The 14,760-nt window shown below is 36.6% G+C and overlaps 1 pseudogene across 1 annotated transcript in view; it reads right to left on the bottom strand.

Moving 5' to 3' along the window:
• LOC144305467 (large ribosomal subunit protein eL32 pseudogene) overlaps positions 1–14,577 on the bottom strand; it is a 62,052-nt pseudogene extending 47,475 nt beyond the window's left edge. Inside the window, exons 1-2 of the transcript XR_013372475.1 lie at positions 14,236–14,577; positions 3,496–3,575 (exon numbers count right to left, since the gene is read on the bottom strand). The product of XR_013372475.1 is annotated as a large ribosomal subunit protein eL32 pseudogene (transcript). The remainder of the gene's footprint in view (positions 1–3,495; positions 3,576–14,235) is intronic.
• Between the last annotated feature and the right edge of the window lie 183 nt (positions 14,578–14,760).

Raw genomic sequence — 14,760 nt, forward strand, 5'->3', positions numbered from 1 at the left:
GGAGCCTGACATGGGATGCCCTGGGCCAAAGGCAGGCGCTAAATCGCTGAGCCACCCAGGGATCCCCGAGAACGAATCTTCTTGATAGGTAAGACATTATCCCCTTAATCCAAGAGTGACATCCAAGATATAGGATGACATGGGCATTGACCAATTGGGACACTGGCCTAGTGCACTGTAGCAGTGCAAATGGAGTAAAAGTAGCCTAGCGAAACTTCCTTGTCAGTGGTACTCACGCTTCTTGACAATCTTTCTCCTAAAACCCTTATGCAAATAACCTCTTGGCTGCCTAAACTCACCAATTTGATAGATATGTCAAAACATGTTTGAATCCCAGTTGTAGACAGAGCTTTGTCCCACTGTGCTTCTCTGATATATCTGAATGGTATTTAATTTAAAAAAATGATACTCTATATTATAGCAACAATAATGAAAACATTTAAAATGTCACAAAAATTCAGAAAACCAATAAATGAATCAAACTTTTTATTTTTAGACATTTCCTCTGAATCCTTGTCCATATGCAAATATTCGATAAAATTGTAATTTTAATAATTATAATTAAGTCTCACTTTTCAAATACAATCATATTGCTCATTTTGCCAACACTGAGTCCCTACCATGTGTACATCAACTGAGATCAAGAGAAATGCTTTGCATCTTCGTGTAGTTTCATTTATGTGGGAAGAAAGTTAGATATAAAGGTAAACCATGTGTATGTCCTCTTTGGGTGACTCCTGGTAATATTTTTCACTGGATGGCTACTTTGGCACTTAAAAGTCCTTCACTTTAACTCCTTTCATGCCAGATTAAAAGCTTAGCCTCCAAAGAATAGTTTACTTACTTAGAGTTCCAGCTGACTTGGCTCTGTAAGAGATTTATTTTTAATTCTAAAAAGGCCCATACCCTTTGACCTTGAAAATATTTTAAAAATGCAAATAAACAGACCATAGTTAGGTTTTAAAACATATACAGCAGTTTTTTCAATTGGCTGCAAGCAAATGTGTTTTCCCACCATATCTGGCATAGTTCTAGGCACACAGTAGACACACAATAAACACTTCCTAGTGGAATCAGGATATTCAATTTTGGGTCTTTTCATATGTTTTCCAACACAGAGCAGCAAAATTTATAAAATTTATAAAATCACAGCCAAGAGTTTAATGGTTAAAAATTAGGATAATTGGATCATTTTTGATAAAGACGACTAAATGGGAAAACTGTATTCAAATTCTCAGAAAAGTTTAGAGCAAGGAGAATACTGACAGGAAGATATACTCAACGGTCTCAGACTTGCTTATTCCTCAAAAAGAAAAAAAAAAAACCAACCCGAGTTTTTACTGGCTCCATAATATGGACTTAATATAATTTACCTAACTACATCTCTATTCTCTGATACTGTTTTCCCTATTTTTCTCTAGGTCTGTATCTTACATGCTAATCTTATATGCATAATTTCAAGCTACCTTCAGCTCTCTGAATACTTCCCTAAATACACTTCTCGCATTGCACAATCTCTTCTCTTTGCCTGGTATGGCTTTTCCTTTACCCATTGGAAAACTGACCTTTGTTTAAAATTGTGGTCTACAAACTATCTGAGTTAGTACTTTTCTGAGACTACCAGGTGCTCTCAAAAGAGTACTAAGAGTTATTTAAGGAAATATTGGTCATTCTCCCTAGATTATTACTTTTATCTTCAAGTATTAGACACTACTAATGAATAAAAAATATGTTATAAAAATAATGAACAACAAACAGTGAAATATTAATGGGTTTACAAACTGAACTATAAATCTCTCACAAAAATCCTTTCTGGTTTGATATTTGGCACTTCCTATTACTCTGGTGGGGATATTACACAGGAACACATATTCCTTGGAGCTTTGTGCTTTTTCTCCCATTTCCTTTCAGAATTCCATCCTACAGGTACAGCAATGAAGTCAGTCAGAGCAATGATGGCCGTCTTGATGGCCACAACCAAATGAGGGAGACGGACACTCTGCATTCTGGAATCTCTTTTTGGATAATCCATGGGGCTTTAAATTTTTTTTCAAGTTTTTCCCCCTCCAAGTCAAGATATTCAATAGCCAAGAAACAGAATGCCATTTTTTTTGTAGCTTTCACATTTACCATCACTATTATATAAAAACCTAAAGATTTTTATTCTATTCTGGAATGTGAGTCCATATGAAGAAGAAAATTTTGACCATTTCTGATTTGATGCTGGCTAATGAGCTCCCAAGCTTTTGTTCTGAATGAGAACTTCTCAGACATATATCTATTACATTTTTTTAAAAGATTTTATTTATTTATTCATGAGATACACAGAGAGTGGAGCAGAAACATAGGCAGAGGGAGAAGCAGGCTCCATGCAGGGAGCCTGATGTGGGACTTGATCCCGGCACTCCAGGATCATGCCCTGAACCAAAGGCAGACACTATTACATTTTAATGCACATAAAACAAGGCTGAATTGCCTAAAATTTGTTGTAAAGAAGTATGCTTAAGTAAAAGTATTCAATCAACACATATTGTTTTATATTAATTCATGTGAATATACTTACACTTGTCAAAGCTTTTCTCAAAAAATGTGAATAGAAATGGAATAAAAATACTATTTTTAAAACATCTCAAAATAATCGAATCAATAATAATATATTAACAACACAAGTATGTGTTATAAGCAGAAAAAAAACATCAAGGGTTTATTCTCCTTTTACATTTAGATAGTAAAAAGTCCTTTGGATGCTAAAATTAGAGTATTAATATATGATCTGTCAAAGGCTTGATATGAAACTTTTAATATAACCAGAGTCTACTTCACAATGGCAATATTTCTTTTTTTTTTAATTTATTTATGATAGTCACAGAGAGAGAGAGAGAGAGAGAGAGAGGCAGAGACATAGGCAGAGGGAGAAGCAGGCTCCATGCACTGGGAGCCCGATGTGGGATTCGATCCCAGGTCTCCAGGATCACACCCTGGGCCAAAGGCAGGTGCTAAACCACTGCGCCACCCAGGGATCCCCACAATGGCAATATTTCAAACATGGTCCTTCTTTTTGGGTAGTTACCCATTACTTTTCCATTTGGGCAAACCTCATTGGTTGGAACAAGCACATCCAAGTATGATGTGCTTTTTACTGAGGACATTTCAACATCCATACAAGTGTGTTCTCTCAGAGGCTTTCCTACAGTGACAATGTCTTATATCTGCTAAAATACCTCCCATAATTCTCCATTGTCTACAAGACAAAGCCCAGATTTCTTGGTGGAACATTCAAAGCTCTGTCAAATCCAGCCCCAAACTGACTTTTCAACCTTATCTTCCATTAGTCTCCTCTATCAGCTTTCTGTTCTAGCCAGACTGGTTTTTCCAAAGTCAGAAGAACAGACTCACATTGCTTTTAATTGCTCTGACAGCTCCACCCACCTCAGAGTTTACTAAGAAGGGGGTTTGTCTGGTGGGTTAGAAATGAAGTGGTGGAAAATAATTTACCTCCTCTCTCTTTTCTTCATCTTCAAATCCTAGTACTCATCCTTTAAGATCCACTTTAGATTGAAGTGTTTTCCACTCACCTAGTATAAATAGGACAGCATAAGCAATTAGTTTGAGCAAATTATGTTCTGCCTCATAAATTTTTTATGGATTCAAATGTGATTTTAAATAATTATTTATTTAACATTCCATGTGTTTGTTTCCCTAGAGGATAAGCTCCCCAAGGGCACAGAGCCCCTCATGTGGCTGGCTCATGTACCTCTTTATATCAGGTGTCTAACAGATGTCTTGCATACAGTATGTACTTAGTAGACATTGGCTAGTTTTATTTAACTCACATTACAAAAGATTATCAGTAAAAATGTTGTCAAAAATGTTGGATAGCTTTGCTGAGAAATTTGGAGCCTTTGTTAAGAATTCCTTGTAATCAGAGGCTTTCTGAGGAATATGTGAATCACAGTGAAGAAATGAATTAGTTTGGGGATGAATTTCCATTAAAACCAAACAAATGTATTATAAAAATATTAAATGAAAACATTTAAGGTTAATATTTTCATCTATAATTAAATATGCTAATATATTAACAAAATTATTCCAATTTCTGTTTTCCTTTTCAATCTTGATCCTAATCTACACGCATTTAGAATTGGTGTTACCAAATATGGTAACATATATTGTTTCTGAGTTGCAATTAGTCTTTACATTGTTACTGGTTGAAAATATGGGCTTAATATAATTTACATAACTACATCTCTATTATCCGATATTGTTTTCCCTTATTTTCTCTAGGTCCGTATCTTATATGGTAAGCTTATAAGCTTACCTCCAGCTTTCTGAATACCTTGCTACATATATTTTTGGTATTGTATAACCTCTTCTCTTTGTCTGGTATGTTCCTCCCTTTACCCATCTGGAAAACTGAACTTTGTTTGAAATAATTGCCCACAAACATTTTTGATCTTATACCCTACTAGTAAAAAAAGTTTTAATATCAGCTCCAATATAATCTGCATATTTATAAAACATATACTCTTGACCTAATGTGATATACATATATAAGATATACAAGAATAAAAAGGATAAGGTATAATAAGCAATATTTAAAAATGGATTTTTAATTAAGGCCTCAAACATTTTTGTTCTCAACTCCTTCAAAACTAGTAACTGTATTGATAATTGTGAAGACTTCACACTGGCATTAGCTACATCTCAATCATACTTAAATTTAGGGTAAGCTTTACCTATAGTGGATGGTAATTTCATACTTCCAAAATTCCTCCCAAGAATTTCAAAATATTAGGGCCCATTTCTTGTCAAATTTGATTAGGTCATATTGTTTTTACCTAATGATATGAATTATGGAGAGTTCCTGCCAAGAGTAGGAGAACATCAACTTTGCTATTTTGTTTGTTCACTTACTCTTGCACTGTTAGTAAAATCTGTCATCTATATTTGTAAGAATGATTTCAACCTGTGAGAGCTGATTTAGTTAAAAGTCAAATATGACTGAAAATCCACTTAATTAAGCACAAATAAAATGCCATATATTGGTGAAGATTTAAAAAAGCAAGAGGGCACCTTGTATTTACAACCCCTTCAAGGCTGTGGATTCCCTCTTCCTTTAGGATAGCCGTAGCATGAAGCCGTGTCTTCTTCTGACATACAGTATGAGGAGGTCACCAGTATCTACCCGTTAATTAACCTTCAGAAAGGCAATTTCTTACTTTTTAAATATAAAAATACGTTTAATAGTTCTAACACTATAAATATTAGAAGCTCATTGTCTTTTTTTTTTTTTTTTTTTTATGTAGGTTCCATGCTCAATGTGTGGCTTGAACTTACAACCCTGAGATCAAGAGTCACAATCTCTACCAAATGAGCCAGTTAGGCACCCAGTTCTAACACTATAAAATATTATATTGTAAAACATCTCGGTACATATACCCAATTTTGGAGACCAGTAGTTTAAACATAACTTAGAAAATGATCTAAGAGACATCTCTCTCCCATGCTACCATAGCTGCCCAGATGACATTATGATGTTGTCTGTCTACATGTCTCCACTCCACAAAAGCTCCTCTAAGACTGGAACAAGACAGCAGTCCTCTCTGAATGGCTTTTATTTATCTCCATATTTCTGTATTCTTAGGTCTGGCACAGTGCCCTACAAAGAGATGAAGAGCTGAATAAATGAACTCTAAATGAATTTAAGTGAAGCTTCTTCTAGATTGTTTCTTTTGAGTGATTTTCTAGGAGAAATTTCCAGGGCAAGGACATAAGAGTTAAGCTATAGGCTTGAAAACCACTCTCTGTATAAACTTGAACAAGTTACTTTTCTTGTTCCTCAGTTTTCTCATTAGTAAAATAGAGAAAAATTTCATCTATTATATAATGTGCCCCAAACATCTGCCAGGGTGCCTCAAAGGAGTTAACTTTTTTAAAAAAATATTTTATTTATTTATTCACAAGAGACACAGAGAGAACGTGCGCAAGAGGCAGAGGGAGAAGCAGGCTCCATGCAGGGAGCCTGACATGGGACTCAATCCCGGGTCTCCAGGATCATATCTTGGGCAGAAGGCAGGCGCTAAACCACTGAGCCACCCGGGCTGCCCAACTTTTATTGTTAATAAAGAGTACAACTTTCATTAATGGGGACTCTGAGTTGGAAATCATAGACTAAAAGTGACCAAGACAAGAAGATATCAGAAAATCTCCAGAGGGCAGCCCAGGTGGCTCAGCCCGGGTGGCCACCTTCAGCCCAGGGTGTGATCCTGGAGACCTGGGATTGAGTCCCATGTCAGGCTCACTGCATGGAGCCTGCTTCTCCCTCTGCCAGTGTCTCTGCCTCTCTCTCTCTCTCTCTCTCTCTCTGTCTCTCTCTCTCTGTCTCTCATGAATAAATAAAATCTTAAAAAAAAGAAAACCTCCAGAAATGACAAAACAAGTAATAAAATGGCAATAAATACATATCTATCAATAATTACTTGAATGTAAATGGACTAAACATGCCAATCAAAAGACATAGGGTGTCAGAATGAATAAAAAAACAAAACCTGTCTATATGCTGCCTTTAAGAGATTCATTTTAGACCTAATGACATCTGCAAATTGAAAGTGAGGGGTGGAAAAATATTTATCATGTAAATGGATGTCTAAAGAAACCTGGAATAGCAATACTTATATTGGACAAAGTAGGCTTTAAAACAGACTGTGGGGTGCCTAGTAGCTCAGTCATTTAAGTGTCCAATTCTTGATTTTGGCTCAGGTCATGATTTCAGGGTTGTGAGATTAAGCCCCATGTCAGGCTCCACACTGAGCAGGGAGCCTGCTTGAGATTTTCCCTCTCCCTCTCCTTCTGCCCCTCCTCTCCTGCTCTCTCTGTCTCAAAACCAATCAATCAATCAATCAATCAAAGACTGTAACAAGAGACAAAGGAGATAGAGGGGACAATCCAGTTGTAAATATTTATGCACCCCAAATAGGAGCACCCAAATATATAAAACAATCAATAACAAATATAAAGGAGCTAATTGATAATAATACTATAATACTAGGGAACTTTAACACCCCACTAACATCAATGGACAGATCATCCAAACAGAAAATAAACAAGGAAACAATGGCTTAGAATGACATACTGGACCAGATGGACTTAACAGATATATTCAGAACATTCCATCCATAAAACAGCAGAATACACATTCTTTTCAAGTACACATGAAACGGGGGATCCCTGGGTGGCTCAGCGGTTTGGCACCTGCCTTTGGCCCAGGGTGCGATCCTGGAGACCCAGGATCGAGTCCCACATCGGGCTCATCGGGCTCCCGGCATGGAGCCTGCTTCTCCCTCTGCCTGTGTCTCTGCCTCTCTCTCTCTCTCTGTGTCTATCATAAATAAATAAATCTTTAAAAAAAAAAAGGAAAAAAAAAAAAAAGAAGTACACATGAAACATTCTCCAGAACAGACCACATATTACATCAGAAAACAGGCCTCAACAAACACAAGACGACTGAAGCCATACCAGGCACCTTTTGTGACTACAAAAGTATAAAACTAGAAGTCAACCACAAGACAAAGTCTGGAAAGACCAAAAATACATGGAGGTTAAATACCACTCTACTAAACAATGAATGAGTCAACCAGGAAATCAAAGAAGAAACTAAAAAAAAAATACTTGGAAACAAATGAAAATGAAAACACAACACTTCTGACACCCTTGGGACACAGTAAAAGTCATCCTGAGAGGGCAGTATATAGCAACACAGATATTTCAAGAAGCAAGAAAAATCTCAAATAAAGAACCCAACTTTACACCTACAGGAGTTAGAAAAAGAAAAACAAATGAAGCCTAAAGGCAGCAGAAGGAAGGAAATAATAAGGATTAGGGCAGAAATTAATGATACAGAAACTAAAAAAACAATAGAACAGATCAATGAAAACAGGAGCTGGTTCTTTGGAAAAAAAATAATAAAATTGAGAAACCTCTAGCCAGATTTGTCAAAAAGAAAAGAGAAAGGACCCAAATAAAATCACAAATAAGAAAGGAGAAACCACAGCCAACACCACAGAAATACAAACAATTTTAAGAGAATATTATGAAAAACCATATGCCAACAAACTGGACAACCTAGAAGAAATGGATAAATTCCTAGAAACATATAAACTACCAAAAATGGAATAGGAAGAAAATAGAAAACGTCAATAGATTTATAACAAGCAAAGAAACTGAATCAGTAATCAAAAAACTCCCAACAAATAAAAGTCCAGAACCAGATGACTTCACAGGTGAATTCTACCAAACATTTATTTTTTTTATTTTTTTTTTAATTTTTATTTATTTATGATAGTCAGAGAGAGAGAGAGAGAGGAGAGAGAGAGAGAAAGAGAGGCAGAGACATAGGCAGAGGGAGAAGCAGGCTCCATGCACCGGGAGCCCGACGTGGGATTCGATCCCGGGTCTCCAGGATCGCGCCCTGGGCCCAAGGCAGGCGCCAAACCGCTGCACCACCCAGGGATCCCTCTACCAAACATTTAAAGAAGAGTTAATACCTTCTCTTCTGAAATTGTTCCAAAAAATAGAAAAGGAAGGGAAAGTCCCAAATTCATTCTATAAGGCCAGCAATACCCTGATACTAAAACCATATAAAGACTCCACTAAAAAAAAGAAAAAGAGAACTACAATCCAATGTTCCTGATGAACATGGATGTAAAAATTCTCAATAAAATACTAGCAAACCAAATCCAACAAAATATTTAAAAAAAAATCACTCACCATGATCAAGTGGAATTTATTTCTGGGTTGTAAGTGTGGTTCAATAAAACATACCACATTAATTTAAAAAGGGATAAGAACCATATGATCATCTCAATAGATGCAGAAAAAGCATTTAACCGGGACTCCTGGGTGGCTCAGTGGTTGAGCATCTGCCTTGGGTTCAGGTCATGATCCTGGAGTCCTAGGATCCAGTCCCGCATTGGGCTCTCAGCAGGGAGCCTGCTTCTCCCTCTGCGTATGTCTCTGCCTCTCTCTCTGTGTCTTTCATGAATAAATAAATAAAATCTTAAAAAAAAAGCATTTGACAAAGTACAACCTCACAACAAAAACTCTCAATAAAAGAGGTTTAGAGGGAACAAACCTCAACACAATAAAGGATATATATATCCTTTATTTTATATATATATATATATATATATATACACACACACAGCTAATATACTAAATGGGGAATAAGTGAGAGTCCTTCCTGTATGGTCAGGAATAAGACAGGGTTGTCCACTCTGACCATGTTATTTAACACAGCACTGGAAGTTCTAGCCACAGCAATCAGACAACAAAAAGAAAAGGCATCCATATTGACAAGAAAAAACTAAAACTTTCACTACTTGCAGATGACATGACACTAAATATAGAAAACCGAAAGATTCCATCAAAAATCTACTAGAACTAAAAAAAAACAAAACAAAATCTACTAGAGCTGATAATTAAATTTAATAAAGTCACAGGATAGAAAATCAATGCACAGAAGTCTGTTGCATTTCTATACATCAATAATGAAGCAGCAGGAAGAGAAATCAAAGAATTGATCCCATTTACAATTGCACCAAAAACCATAAGATACCTAGGAATAAATCTAACTAAAGAGGTGAAAGTACTCTGAAAACTATTAAACTCTGAGGAAAGAAATTCAAGATAATACAAAGAAAAGGAAAGACATTCCATGCTCATGGATCAGAAGAACAAATACTGTTGAAATGTCTATACTACCCAAAGCAATCTCCACATTTAATGCAATCTTCATTGAAATACCACCAGCATTTTTCACAGAGCTAGAACAAATAATCCAAAAATTTGTAGGGACCACAAAAGACCCCAAATAGCTAAAGCAAACTTGAAAAAACAAAGCAAAGCTGGAGGAATCACAATTCCGGACTTTAAGTTATATTACAAAGCTGTAGTGATCAAAACAGTCTGATCCTGGCACAAAAATAGACACACAGAACAACAGAACAGAAAATCCAGAAATGAACCACAAATATATGGTCAATTAATCCTCAACAAAGCGGGAAAGCATATCCCATGGGAAAAAAACAGTCTCTTCAATAAATTGGTGCTGGGAAAACTGGAGAACAACATGCAAATGCAATGCATTTTTTAATTTTTTTCTTACACCACACAGAAACAAATGAAAAACTTAAATGTGAGACCTGAAACCATAAAAATCTTAGAAAAGAATACGGGCAGTAACTTCTTTGATATTGGCTGTAGCAACTTCTTTCTAGATATGTCTCCTGAGGCAAGGGAAACAAAAGCAAAAACAAACTAATGGGACTTCATCAAAATAAAAAGCTTTTGCACAGCAAAAGAAATCAATGAAACTAAATGGCACTTTACAGAATGGGAGAAGATATTTGCCAATGACAGATCCTATAAAAGGTTAGCATCCAAAATCTGTAAAGAACTTATAAAACTCAGCATCCAAAAAATAATCCAATTAAAAAATAAGCAGAAGACATGAGTACATGCTTTTCCAAGTAGGTATCCAGATGGCTAACAGACACATGAAAAGATGCTCAACATCACTAATCATCAAGGAAATGCAAATCGAAACTGTAATGCGATGTCACTTCACTTCTGTCAGAATGGCTAAAATCAACAACAAAGGAAACGACAAGTGTTGGTGAGGATGTGGAGAAAAGGGAAAGAGCATTTTTGGGAATGCAAACTGGTACAGTCACTCTGGAAAACAAAATAGACATGCCTCAAAAAGTTAAAAATAGAACTATGCTACCATTCAGCAATTGCACTACTAGGTATTTACCCAGAGAATACAAAAATACTAATTCAAAGGCATACATGCACCCTGATGAATATAGTGACATTATCTACAATAGCCAATTATGGAAACAGTCAAGTGTTTGTTGGCTAATGAGTGGATAAAGATGTGGTATATATAGGATGGAATATTACTCAGCCATCAAAAAGAATGAAATCTTGCCATATGCCATGATGTGGATGGAGGGTAGAGTATTATGCTAAGTGAAATAAGTTAGAGGCAAATACCATAGATTTTGCTCATATGTGGAACTTAAGAAAGAAAGCAAATGAGCAAAGGGAAAAAAGAGAGACAGGCAAACTTGAGAAACAGACTCTTCACTATAGAGAAGAAACAGATGGTTAACAGAAGGGAGGTGGGGGGGATGGGTTATATAGGTGGTGGGGATTAAGGTGTGCACTTGTGATAAGTACGGTATGTTGTGTGGAAGCACTGAATCATCATATTGTATACCTGAAACTAATTTTACACAGTATATTAAATTACTGAAATTTAAATAAAAACTTTTTTTAAAAAGGGCACAATTTTTAAAATGGCTCTTGATATTACTGCCAAATTATTTTCCTGCTGATGCTTTCCAGTATAGTCAATAGGTTGCTTCATCTCTCTTAGACATAACATTGACTCCTTTACATGGCAGTGTCAGTAATGACATCGAAACCTACTACCTAGGGAGGGGCAGACTTCAGCTATTGCTTCAGAACCTCTATAGATGCCCCCTTTTTAGTTCCCTCTTCTGCTCAGCCCTGAAATTGCCACCTTGAATCCCTGTCTAGCATCTGCTACTTATTTTTCCTGTTATTTTCCTGTGGAACACTTATCAAAATTTTGACTAAGGGTGCCTCTGTAAGTTTCGGTTTATTAATTCCTAATCAAATTGAGAAATTTCATTTTTTTCTTTGGTTCTTCTGCAATCCTACCTTTGTTTTTCCTTAAGTGTTTTGCTTATGTAAAAGTGGAAAATGAAGATAATACTGGAAAGCATAGAGATAATAAAGATCATCCAAAATGCCATCAAAATTAGTATTTCCAGACACCTGTGTGCTTGCATGGATATTTCTATGTAAATGAGATAAACATTACTTTTTCATGGAGGGCAGAGTAATCTAGCAGAAAGAGACTGAGGTATAAATCCCATCCCAGCTCTGCCAGTATTTTTTTTTTTTTTTAAGATTTACTTATTTGAGAGAGAGAGAGAGAGAGAGAGAGAGACAAAGAGTGCAGACAAGCACGCACACACAAAAGCGAATGGGGGGAGGGGCCAAGAGAGAGAATCCTCAAGCAGATTCCCTGCTGAGCACGGAGCCTGATACAAGGCTCAGTCCCATGACCCATGAGATCATGACCTGAGCTGAAATCAAGAATTGGACACTCAACCAACTGAGCCACCCAGGTAGCCCCTCCAGCTCTGTCATTTACTTATAACGTGACCTTGAGTACTTATTTTTTCCTCCATGTATTAAAAGAAGGGCTAATAACACCTATCTCTTGGGGTTTTGAGAAAATTTAAATAGGTACTCAATGAATATAAATTTATTTTTCCTTTTTAAAATTTTTCTTCAATTTATTTTTCCTTAAACATCAACATTGAGGTGTTTAATATATTTTGACTAAATAAATAAGGTATTACAAAGAAGAGTTTCCTTGTGGACTTCTATTTGGAATGGTTGACTCTGAGTTCATCTAATTAAACTATCTCATATTCTATTTGCTACCTTCATTCTTAAACCTGCTTATATTTTCTTCTAGTTTCAATTAAAAATGCAGCTAAGTGGGGTGCCTGGGTGCCTCAGTCAGTTAAGCACCTGATTTTTGATATTGGTTCAGGTCATGATCTCAAGGTCATGAGATTCAGCCCTGAGTTGGGCTCTGTACTCAGCAGGAAGCCTGTTTGAGATTCCTTCTCCCTCCCCTATACCCCTGCTCATGCAGGCACTCTAAATAAATAAATCTTTTTTAAAAATGCAGCTAAGTGAGACGCCTGTGTGGCTCAGGGGTTGGATGTCTGCCTTGGGCTCAGGGCATGATCCGGGGATCTGGGATTGGGTCCTGCCTTGGGCTTTTTGAGGGGAGCCGGCTTCTCCCTCTGCCTATGTCTCTGCTCTCTCTGTATCTCATGAATAAATAGATACAATCTTTAAAAAAAAAAAAAGGCAGCTAAGTAATTTTAAGCAAGTCACTTACTGTAGTGTACAGTAAAAACAGAATAGTTTCAAGTAGTACTTCCTAACTGCAAACTGCTATACAAATTTCTTATTACTACAAAAGTTAGTTCATTGTGCATTTTAATTCATGACTATTATCTTGTGGCCACATTCATCAACCTCTTTTTTTCTACTACATCACTCAGCTTTCCTACATTTGTCTTTTTCTAATCCTTTGGTTTACTGTTACTGTGGCTCAGAATCACAGATCTCTGCAAGGAAGCATTTGATGAGCCCTGGAGGAAACCAGAGATATGTTCACAAGTCACACATAGTTCAAGATGTAAGGCTTAGACTTTAAGATAAAGTAAAAAAGACCAGAAGAGGTGAGGACTGTGTTTGAAAGAGAATAGAGCCTAGGAACAGGACATCTGAAATCTAGCTGTTACTTTAGCTACATGGACTTTAGGTTAAGTTAGTAAACCCTTCTGGAATTTCCCCATCTGAAAAGTGGAGGTGGTAACAGTACTTACATCATAGTACTATGAATTTGAGATAATATGTGTGAAGCTCTTAAGAACAGTGCTTGGCACATTGTAAACACTCAGTATATATCAAATATTAAAATTATTATAAACTGTTAAGTGGTTAACATCAGGTGGGAAGATAAAGCAAGAGTTTGTTAGTTCAGAGAAACACTGAATGTTAATTTCAGTAGCTCTATTTCATAAACTTCTTCCTTCTTAAGCCCTAATTCTAGATTGAAATACTTTTCTTTTTTTTCTATAAAATTTCTCTCTTTGGGTCAGATTTTTTTTTTAAACAGCATCAATTCAAAATACTTGAAGGCAGTAACAGTAAAGCTATTAATTACAACCTTAAGTTTGACTATTTTTCTACTTTATTGTATGTAGAAGAACAGCCGTGTTTCCAATTTGTATAACCTAAACATTTGTTACTCACTTTCCTCTGGTATAACTGGAAGTAGGAGTAGGGAGTAAAGAGGAAGGCAGGATTCAAAGCTTCGCTTCACAACATTTTAGGTACTAGAGCCAAAGGTCTTTCATAATGCCACAGAGAGATAACATTCATCTGACAAAATTGCCATGCACTGCATTTGCTTTTAACATTTTTATCCATTTCTGTGACATCCAGAGACCTTATGTTTTCTTTTAATTGCAAAGAACAAGAGACTCTATTGGCTATAAAAGCTATGCTCAGGTTTAATATTACAAATCGACTGCATGTTGGCCAGGTCTTCACCTGGATATTTTGAGTTTGGCCTGCAGGGTTCTGAATATTGGCTGCTAACACTTAAAAATCCAGAGATCTCGCACAAAAATCGTTTTAGGGTTTCTCTGGGCGGGGGGGGGGGGTCGTCATCTCAGAGTATTGGACCCACATCCCTGTGGGCAACAATCCGCTGGTGCTTAACAGCCGCTCTTTTCAGTTATAGCATGGGCACTAATTTGCCATATTTCTTATTACTCTTCATTGTTTCACACCAGGCCAGTTTCATTCATTTGCTTTCTTTTTCCGGGCCCCGTAGGCATTTGAGTCTGTAAACCCTATCTGGACTTTTCCTGTCTCCCATCAAAGCTTACTTTGTTCCAAGTCCCTCGCGAGTTTTTCAAAGCAGCGGCGAGGTAATCTGATGGACTAGGAGTATTTTCACATGTGCTTTCTGGAGATAGTATCTTCACAAAAAGGATGACTCTGCAGGTGGAAATTACAGGCACCACGGGATTACGGTCAGGATGGCAACTGTCCATTCTATCTCCTTTTTTT

Source organism: Canis aureus, chromosome 35, assembly GCF_053574225.1.
Source record: "Canis aureus isolate CA01 chromosome 35, VMU_Caureus_v.1.0, whole genome shotgun sequence".
NCBI classification, from domain to species: Eukaryota; Metazoa; Chordata; class Mammalia; order Carnivora; family Canidae; genus Canis; species Canis aureus.